At 51.3% G+C, this 9,631-nt stretch overlaps 1 protein-coding gene across 3 annotated transcripts in view; it reads left to right on the top strand.

Moving 5' to 3' along the window:
• Window positions 1-6,252: 6,252 nt before the first annotated feature.
• The window catches only part of LCA5L (lebercilin LCA5 like), a 39,650-nt gene continuing 36,271 nt past the window's right edge, over window positions 6,253-9,631 (top strand). The window contains exon 1 of one of the 3 annotated variants that reach the window (XM_029938921.1): window positions 6,253-6,276. The gene's annotated coding sequence lies outside the window, so the exon portion shown is untranslated. Of the gene's footprint in view, window positions 6,277-7,331; window positions 7,763-9,359; window positions 9,407-9,631 lie in introns of those variants that run through there. The other 2 variants (XM_029938922.1, XM_029938920.1) reach the window with 2 other exon arrangements.

Genomic DNA, 9,631 nt, shown 5'->3' with positions numbered 1-9,631 from the left:
GAGCTGGCGGCCGCCCAGCGCGCTCTGAGCCCCGGCGCCGCCTCCCGCCGCAACTTAAGCTCAGCGCCTGCCCGGAGCGGCGCCGGCGGCCTGGGCTCCCCCGCCATTGGCCCGGGAGTGGGCGGGCCTCTGCCAGGCAAATACATGATTGGTCGATAAAAGCAGCCCCTGACTTTGAACGCCCGACAACAGCCCCTAAAAGGCAAGGCTGCGCCGCGCACCAATCAGACTGCGGCGCGCGGACAGCGGCCTGCGGGTGGGCGGAGGGAGGTGAGCGCGGGTGGCGGCGCGGCGCCGGGAGCTGGAAAATCCCAGACGACGCCAGTCGGGTCCCCGCGGACGCAGGGCTCCTGAAGCTTTTGGCACGCGAACAGCGAGGGTCTTTGAAACAAACAGAGGCTTTCCGACTGTCAAGTTTTCCGGCCGATGGAAACAATTCGGCCAAATGTCCTCCAATATTCCTTTACCCGTGGCCCGTTTCCAGTTTTCTCCCTTTGCCACCTGTTCCTCCTAAAGAACGGAGGCTGACAGGCCGCAGACGGGTAAGGTTTCACTGACATCCCAGACGGGGCAGGGCGACGGAGGCGGGCTGTCAGTAGGGATGAGTTCAACGAGCAGATTGTCTTCACTATTGCAGAGGCGTTGGGAGAAAATAAATGTCACAGTCTGTCCATCTGATTTATGAAGACCATTTGAATGGTGTTAAAAGTTAAAGGACTTAAGAATCTAGTGAAAAGCCCAAATGTTACTGCCCAATGTGTATGATCCGTTTCAAAATCAAGATGAAGGACAAAGGCATCAGGGTCTTACTCACTCCTTTAAGGTAACTGAGTCTTTCCCTTGCTCACTTTTTTTTTTCTTTTAAGTCCCTGCTACTCCTGAAGGAGGCGATACTGGCTTGCTGGAGCAGGGAGGGATCTGCAGGCCTTTACCCGTGCCCTTTACCAGAGTCCCAGGGGCGGAGAGGTCTAGTCAGCTCCCCTTGGATAGGTGCCTTTAATGAGAAAGGTCGTCCATCCATGGAGCTCAAACTCATTGACATCAGAATGAATGATTTAAACCCCTACCTTTTAACTCAGAGCCTTACTTGGCAAAGTTTGCTTCCCAAATTAGGCCCTTGGTAAAGACAATTACTGGTTCCCCAAATTTAAGTCAAATGCATTGTTAGTTTTATTTTATTTTAAAGTTTATTTATTTATTAGGGGGGACAGGGAGCAGAGAGAGGGGGAGAGAGACAGACAGACAGACAGACAATTCCCAAGCAGGCTTTGCACTAATCAGCACAGAGCCCAATGCTGGGCTCAAGCTCACAAACTGAGATCATGACCTGAGCCAAAGAATCGGATGCTCAACTGACTGAGCCACCCAGGCGCCCCTGTAAAATTTCTTTTAAAGGCCACCAAAGATTATAAGTCATTTTTGCTACTCTTCTTTTCTGTATTTTCAAAATTACAAAGGAAATACTATTTTTGTCAAAGTTTTCTTTCAAACACTTTAGTCTCAACGTCTACCACATGAGCTTGCTATTTTTCTTCACAATACCATAAGCTACCCATATTTCTCAGTGGTTTGGTAAATTAGTAACAAACTATAGCTGGATTCTCAGGTGCCGTAGAAAATATACATCTGCTGATCAGATAGGGCAAGGCTGCCTTCCTCGGTGACATTCCCCTCCACCCACATGCCCCAGGGAGACATAAACTACTTGAATTAAGAGCTAACAATTTTTAGGTGTTTGCCACATGCCGCATCTGCGCTGTCTTTTGCGCAGATCACTCCCTTACTCTGCACAACACTAACACTGGATTCTGCTACTATCCCCCCTCAAGGATGAAGCCGGAGAGGCGCCTGGGTGGGTCCTTCGGCGTCTGACTTCGGCTCAGGTCATGATCTTGTGGTTTGTGAGTTGGAGCCCCGCGTCGGGCTCTGTGCTGAGAGCTCAGAGCTAGGAGCCTCCCTCAGGTTCTGTGTCTCCCTCTCTCTCTGCCCCTCTGCAGCTTGCTCTCACATTCTCTCTCTCAAAAATAAACAGTAAAAATTTGTTTGTTTTTTAAAGATGAAGAGAGAACTGGGAATGATGAGAACAGGAAATGGTTGCATCCAAAACACAAACCTAACCCATCTATCTCCGCACCGCATCAGAGAAATTCCTGATACACTCTGCTCAAATTCCTGGTGCCCTCTCTTTGCACTATGAATTATCCTTTTAATAATGAATTGATAGGGGCACCTGGGTGGCTCAGTCAGTTAAGTGTCCGACTTCGGCTCAGGTCACAATTTCGTGATTAGTGGGTTTAAGCCCCACTGTCAGAGCAGAGCTAGATACACGCCTCCAATTCATGAACCATGAGATCATGACCGGAGCTGAAGTCAGAGGCTTAACCAACCGAGCCGCCCAGGCACCCCATAATTTTTCTTATGTAGACTGACAGTGGTGACCACCAGAGTAACAGTGGTGGGTTGAATAGTGACCCCCCGAATTTCACATTCACCCTAAACTTCAGAATGGGACCTTATTTGAAAACAGGGTCTTTGCAGCTGAAATTGGTTGAGGATCCTGAGAGGAAATCATCTCGGGTTTTGGGTGAAGCTTAAACCCAATAACCAATATCCTCATAAGAGGAGGGACATGCAGACACCTTGTGAAAGCAAGGGTAGATTTCCGAGTAATAATGTCACAAGCCAAGGAACACCAGGAGCCAAGAGAGGCAAGGAAGGATCCCCCCCACCCCTGGCCAAGAGACTTCAGAAGGAGCAAGGCTCTGCCGGCACTTTGATTTCAGACTTCTTGCCTACACAACCGTGGTTGTTTTAAGCCCCCAGGTCTTTGGTGATTTGTTACGGCAGACTTAGGAAACTAATACAGAGAAATAAGGGCATTCGATATGCAGTGGAATTACAAAAAGACATTTCTTCAGCTTCGCACTGGCCCGGGGTCTCGCCCCTTCCATAACACAGGTGGGCACAGATGGAAAGGCAGAAGCAAAGGCTGTAGACTGAGACCAGCCAGCAAAGAAAAGGAGCGACCATTCAGATGGGAAAGGAAGTTCTGAAGAACCTCCATCTTTCAGGGTCCTGAGTACCAGCGTTGGGATGTTCACGTAATAATCCGCCGCATTTATTACTGTCCCCACAGCACCACCAGCCATAAAGCAGGCATCTTTCCCAACTCAGCACCAACAAAAACCGTCAGCACCCACCTTATAGGAATAACTCACCGCCCAAGGTTGTAGAGACACAGCCCACCAACGTTAAGAGTGGGCACTCCAATAGCCCAAGAAGGACGTGAAGAGGAAGCTTGTCCCCTACCCACCCCTAAAAAACCGAGATCCAAACAGAGTCAGTGTGGAAATGCCCTCTGCCCCTATTACCTACGATCCAAACGCAAAAGCCCTAAAGGGAAAATGCGATAAAGCTGATTCTACACAAATATCAAAATACATTGTAAACAAAATTTAAAAGCCATTGACAAACTGGAGGAAATATTTGTAACATATCCCACAGACCACGTTTTCATATGCCAGACCCGAGTTTCCCAGAACATCAAAAGTTCTACAAAGATGAACACGAGTGAAAAATGGACAAAGGGCAGGAAAAGGCAATCACAAAATAAGTACAAATGGTCACTAAAAATAAGAAAAAATGTCTATTCTTCCTAGCAATCAAAGATGTGAATAAAATAAAAATAAAATGTCAACCTTAAATGGGCAAATGTTTTTTTAAAGAAATTAAGTTTAAAAGATTATCCCCATGGGGTGCCTGGGTGACTCAGTCAGTTTACCGACTGACTCTAGATTTCGGCTCAGGTCACAATTTCACGGTTTGTGAATTCGAGCCTCACGTTGTCCGACCCTCTCTGTCCCTCCTCTGCTCGCACTCTTTCTCTATCTCAAAATAAATAAGAAAGAAATTAATCAACTTAAAAAAAGAAAAAGATTGTCCCTAATGTAAGTTAAGGATTGGAAGACATTTGCCTGGAGGCGAATTTTCATACACCTTCAAGAAGCCTCAAAGTGGGTATATTGTTTGATTCTTCAATTTCACATGTAGGAATTTATTCTAAGGTGTCAGGAATGACCTCTGTTAACCTTAAAAATAAAACTGACAGAGGGGCTCCTGGATGGCTCAGTCATTTAAGCATTTGACTTCAGTTCAGGTCATGATCTCACGGTTCCTGAGTTTGAGCCCCTACTTCAGGCTCTGTGCTGACATCTCAGAGCCTGGAGCGGCTTCTAATTGTGTGTGTGTGTCTCTTTCTCTGCTCTTCCCCCACTAGCAGTCTGTCTCTCAAAAAATGAATAAACATGGGGCACCTGGGTGGCTCAGTTGGTTAAGCCTCGGACTTCTGCTCAGGTCATGATCTCACAGTTTGTGGGTTCGAGCCCCACATCAGGCTCTGTGCTGACACCTCGAATTCTATGTTTTCCTCTCTCTCTGCCCCTCTTCTACTTGTGCTGTCTCTCTCTCAAAAATAAATAAGCATTTTAAAATTATGTATAAAAAATAAACATTAAAATAAATAAAACTGTCCGTTATCTTACCAGCAAATGGGTTTATTTGGGAATAACAGAATTGCAACTTGGGACATTTGAACTACAGTAAAACCTCAGGCAAGTCCCAACAAACAGGAGAGGAACAGTATTTTATGGGGAAGGAAGAAGTTGGAAAGGGTTCAGAAATCCATCCAAGAAAGCAAGAGTGCAGGATGATGACCGATTCTCATTGGCTGAGTTGTGGGAGTGTTTTCTTGTAGGAGATGCAGTGCACATCTCTCCCTATTGGGACCAGGAATCGATCATTCTTTCCTGTTGACACTCTTCTGCAGGAGTCTCTAATTGAGCTGCTGGTAAGGGCGTCCCCCTCCAGCCTGAGACCTACTTTAGTGAGCTTTCCCTGTAAGTTTTGTAAGGACGCAGGTCTGATTCAGGCTTCCCCTGTACTTAAAGGTCAAGGTGCCGGCTTCTCAGTATCTTTGGCCAATGGAAGGGCGCACATTGCCCAGGGAAGGAGGGATAACTCTTGTGGCACCCAATCAGGAGAGGCCAGCTAACACCTTTGACCTTTCTAGGGGTGGGCCTAAAGATGGAGGCTATAAGGTAATCCCCCATTGCTTAGTCACGCCCTACCTGAGGGTCTTAGTCACACCCTACATGAGGGTCCTGGGCCCACTCTGTGATTGGTCAATACTCTAAATGTTGTGATTGGCCCCCACTACTGCCAGTATTGATAGGGGGGAGGGAATGGATAGCTGTGCCTATGTCGTCATTTCCTATAATGCCCCCTTCCTAAAAAAGCTCCTACACCCCCATATTGGAGGCTCCCTCTCCACGTGGCCAGTGGGTTGGTGGAGTCTGTGAGCCTGAGCTTAAGCCCATAATGAAGCCCTTTGCTTTTGCATGCGTGACTGGGTCTCCCTGGTAGTCTCTGGTTTCTTTTGGGGCGATATTGAAAACTTGGGCATAACAGTTCACACCTCAAAGATTCAATTACGTGGATACCCAACATGCCATTAAGACGATGAGAGTAAGGGGAAGAGAAAAAAAATAAATGTTCATTAGTTCTGCCTATGCATTTAGAATTCCTAGGTAATCATTAAAAATCACCTGCAAGTCCATCATCTAGGTGATTTTTCATTTTCCTTTGTTCTTTGCTGTACCGTCTAAATTCTCTACAACACACACGCAGTGTTTGGGGATCAGATTTTTTTTTTTACCATGGAAATTCATCTTTATAAGAGGTAAACAGGAGCGCTCTGGTCTCAGTCCACTCCCTTTCCAGACTGGTACGATGACTCCGCGCCGACCGGCAAGGCCCACCCTCCTCCCCCAGGAACCCGTTGTCTACACACGCCTACTCCCTGCCTAGCAGCCAACTTGGAGCGCTCCCCTCCAGGTCCACGCACCTCGCAGGTGGGGGAACCAGACATGCGCAGTGGACTCAGATTCAAACCACCGGTAAAGGGACGAGCGCGAATGAGATCGCGAAGGAACGGTGGGCCGGCCGTGGGACCGGCTCGCCAGCCCCAGACAGGGCCAGGGCGAAGGCGACAGCCCGGGTCGCGCAGGTGCAGTCTAGAAGATACTTGGCCGACTTTTCTACACTCCGCTCGGCAGTGCGCAAGCGCGTGGCCCTCGCGGAGCTCGCGCGCCCCCCCCCCCCCCCCCCCCCCCCCCCCCCCCCCCCCCCCCCCCGCCCCCAGCCAGTCCCAGGAGGCCTCGCGGGCCGGTTTCCAGGGCGACGTGCGGGAACCCAGGCCGCGGGAGCCGGGCGAAGCAGGTAACGGCCCTGCCCAGTCCCACCCAGGTCCTCCTCCTGCTCAAGCCTCCGGGCCCTCGGGTGTCGCCAGTCACTCAGCCCTGGCCCCTGCCCAGCTCGGGCCGCGCAGCCACGCTGTCGCTCCAGTTGGTAACGTAGCGGGGCCGCCTTCTGGCTTCTTGCGCAGAGCGCCGCCTGATGAAGAGTCGGCGTTGGCGTCGGCATGCAGGGTGGCAGGGCGGCCGACCAGCCCTTGGACCTCCAGGCGCCAGGAAAGGGGCAGGGTCGTCTTCCCCTGGTAGCACGGAGCCACTTCCCCCCCACGCCCCCACCTGCAGCTTTTGCCAATTTTGAGGTCTGAAGCTGATGCCTACAGTTCGCGTCTACCTTCCCCCATGCACCGCTGAGCGCCCACGTTGCCTGATTCTCAGCCCGTGGAAATGGGAATTCTTTGAAATTTCCGCTCAGTGTTTGTTCCTCGCTCGCTCAGCTTGGAGTTCATTGTCCACAGGTTCCCCTCAACGCTTTAACATTTCGTTGCCACACTTGTGCCAACAGGTGACTTTTTGAGGATGTGGTTTTCCACTGCCGAACATGACCTTGAGTCTGTGTTCTAGCTACACTGGCTCCCTAGATGAAATCATCCAGCGTCATAGACTCAAATCCTATCTAAATGCCAGTGAGCCCCAAAATTATCTATCTCCAGCCCTGACCTTCCACTGAACTTCAGACCTGTGTGCTCAGCAGCCTGCCCACATTCGTACTTGGATGTCTAAGGCATCTTGCCCCTGACAGCCCCTCACACCCGCTCCTCCCACACTTTTACCCACCCCATTACTGGAACCAGTAATGTCTTTTTCCTTCCTACATTCTGTCTGTCAACACTTTCTTCATAATGTATCCTGAAAAGATTGCACAATCGTGTCTTTTCTCCGAAACCGCCCCCGCCCCATCACGACCCCAGTCCAGGCCACCATCCTCTGGTGCCTGGATTATTTCAGTAGCCTCCTAATTGGTCTCCCTGCTTATTTATGCCCGCCCTCCCTTGACCGTAGAGAATCTTACCTTTTTTGGTTGTTTCAAGTGAATACGGTTTTCTTTTAAGGACATGAATTTCATAGTTTCCTTAGATAAAAATAACTTTCATACATATTTTGAAGATTTTAGCGTTTAAACCAGGCAGCTGAGCTGCATAAACACTGTTAACAAGCTAAAAATCGAAAGACGCCCGTCAGCCTTCTTGGGTATATGACAGTGTCCCTGCATTGAACTTGAGTGTCCCTTGCATTGACAAGAACTTTAAAACTGGCTGTACAGAAGCATAGAAAAAAGAAAAGAAAAGAAAAAGAAAAATCCAGAGCCTCCTTTTAAGTGAGAAAAAGAAGGCATGTAGGAATTTAGGCTCTGCTTATTCCCTTCTCTTTCGTCTTTGGTGTTTTAGAGAAACACCAAAAGAGGAGAAGTGAAATGGAGACCAACGATCACCCCAGCGCTGCTCATGTTGATAGTAAGTGCCTGGGCGCCGGGACCCCAGTCCATCAGTCACAGTGATGCAGCGATGGACAGGACAGGTCCCTGCCCTCCGGAGCTCAGGGCCCCCACGCACCTGCACCCTGACAGTCGCAAACCCCCAGCTCCCACTTTTTTCCTTTTCCATCAAGGGAGACCCCAGTTGGCCAAAGTGGCAGGGTAGGGCTGCTGCTGCTTGTGGGGCATGCGCAGGATGTTGCAAACCAGAAACCTCAACTTTGACCTCACACCTCCCCCTCATGCCGTCACTTCCTGTCTGATGGGACTCTCTCGGCCACCACAAGAAGCCTTCCCCGCATGTTGCTGCTTCCCAGCTGGTTCTTGCCCTTAGCTTTCAAACACGCTCCAGTCTCCTGTCCCAGGAGAGAGAAAAAATCTCCCCTGACCCCATGTTCCCTTCCGTTTTCCAGCGATTGCCCAAACTCTCATTCCCTTCGACAGGCAAACGTTTGTAAAGGCTCGCCATCTTCCATGTGCCCGCTCCCTGCTTCTCGTTCCTTAGCCGCTCTGGTCCGCCCTCCGCCCGCCTCCACACCGAGAACCACTGAGCAGACGCTGCCAGGCCTCTCCTGGGGTTTGGCACCTTTTTTGTGTGACACATTTGCCTTTGACACTGCTGCTCCCATCTGTTGAAGCACTGGGTTCCCTTGGCTTCTGCACCCCAGCCCCCCACCTCTTCCTGCGGCTCCTGCCACCGTGCCGGCTCGCTCTCCTCTCCCGGGCGCCTTGACATTGCAGTTCCTCAGAGTGCGATCTGTGCTTGCGTTCTCTCCCGTGCCCCCCGCATTCCGAGACAGGCACAAATCTATGCGCACTGTCTGTATGAATGCCCGACTATATGGACTCCCAGCTTCATCCCTCCAGCTGGGCCCCCTTTTCTGAGCTGGCCCAAAGGTCCGGCTAGCAGAAGGGCCTTTCCTCCTGCTTCCTCTCCGACCAGCGCCGGGTGCACAGACGGGCCTCCAGCCTTCGCCCCCTTCCCAGCCAGGACCTCTCACCCTGGCCCAGGGATTCCTCCTTGGCCTTTTCGCCACCCCAGCATCCAGCAAGTCACCAAGCCCTGGTGACATTGTCTTCCGTGCATCTTTCACTTCTCAACTGCCATTGGCACCTTGGCCCAAGCTGCCCCCTTCTCTCTCCAGTCTTCCAGAATCCTCTCCTCTGGCCTCGCTCTGTTCTGTGCTCCACACTGCAGCCAGAGGCACCTTCAGAAAGCAGAGCAAACTATGTTGTTCTTCCCCAGCCTTGCGCTTCTGCTCCCCGCTAGCTTCCCGTTGCTCTTGGATTCATGACCCAGATCGTGCGCCTGCCCTCCTGTGCGCCTGCCCCCCGCCCCTGACCGCCGAGAGACTCTGGGCCACTGGGACCCGCCACGTGGGCCTCATTGCCCCCCAGGCCTTGAAAGTGTCTCTTCTCCATCCGTGTGTCCTTCCTTCCTGCCCTCCATTCCTTTTTGCATGGTGAGCCACCACTGACCTGTGGCAGCTCAGGTGGCCCTTCTATGGAACCTCCACGGCCATGGTCCAGATCGGGTTCTGTGTCCTATCGCTTCACAGAGCTGCCCCTCTTTCCTCTAAAACACTGAGAGCGCTCACTGTTGTGATCACTTCATTACCAGCAGGTAAGCCCCGCGGGAAGAGAGACATTTCCGCTTCGTTCCTCACGTTCCCCCCACCCCTCCTTACGTCCCCTCACCTCTCCTCATGTCCCCTCACCTCTCCTCATGTCCCTCGACCTCTCATCACGTCCCCCTACCTCTCATCACGTCCCCTCACCTCTCCTTACATCCCCCCACCTCTCCTCACGTCCCCCCACCCCTCCTCACGTCCCCCCACCCCTCCTCACG

The sequence above is a fragment of the Suricata suricatta genome, chromosome 5 (assembly GCF_006229205.1).
Source record: "Suricata suricatta isolate VVHF042 chromosome 5, meerkat_22Aug2017_6uvM2_HiC, whole genome shotgun sequence".
Taxonomy (NCBI): domain Eukaryota; kingdom Metazoa; phylum Chordata; class Mammalia; order Carnivora; family Herpestidae; genus Suricata; species Suricata suricatta.
The sequence above is the reverse complement of the archived record's forward strand: the minus strand, read 5'-3'. Positions and strand labels throughout refer to the sequence as shown.